This window comes from Cariama cristata, unplaced genomic scaffold, assembly GCF_000690535.1.
Source record: "Cariama cristata isolate BGI_N322 unplaced genomic scaffold, ASM69053v1 scaffold26319, whole genome shotgun sequence".
Taxonomy (NCBI): domain Eukaryota; kingdom Metazoa; phylum Chordata; class Aves; order Cariamiformes; family Cariamidae; genus Cariama; species Cariama cristata.
Window position 1 is genome coordinate 3,787 of NW_009634466.1, and position 540 is coordinate 4,326.

Consider the following 540-nt stretch of genomic DNA (forward strand, 5'->3'; position numbering starts at 1 on the left):
CGCTATGTGCTCGCTGCGTTGTTGGGAGCATCCCTCTGCAGAGCTGCGGGTCTTCCCATGGCCGAGTGGCTTTTCTGCAGGTTCATCTTCTGTTTGGTGCAGCTGGAGGTGACCAGCTCCGCTCTACGCTTGCCCGTGGAGGATAAATTAAGCAAAGCTTTTAGGAGCTGGTCGGTGAAAATCCCCTGCTGCAGTGGGTGCTCTGATGTTCTGTGTGATTGGGACTATTTTAGGTGTTCCCATGAGGACAGGGGATTCACCGTGCAGGGAGGCTGTGTGTCCAGACAGGGCGGGAGCATCTTCGGTTTGCAAAGCAATTCTGAGCCGTGGTGTCAGGGAGAGATGCCTGCAGCACCTTGGAGACTCTCCAAAGGTGTATAATTTACAGCATTTTTTTTTTTCTCCCCAGATGATGGAGGAGGCTTTTGCAGGCAGTAGATGGTGTGCAGCAAGCCCTTCTCAATGGCAGGGCATGTTCCTCGCAGTGCCGTCCTGTGCATTGGGATATACCCGGGTCCCATCCTGATGCTTTCACTACCC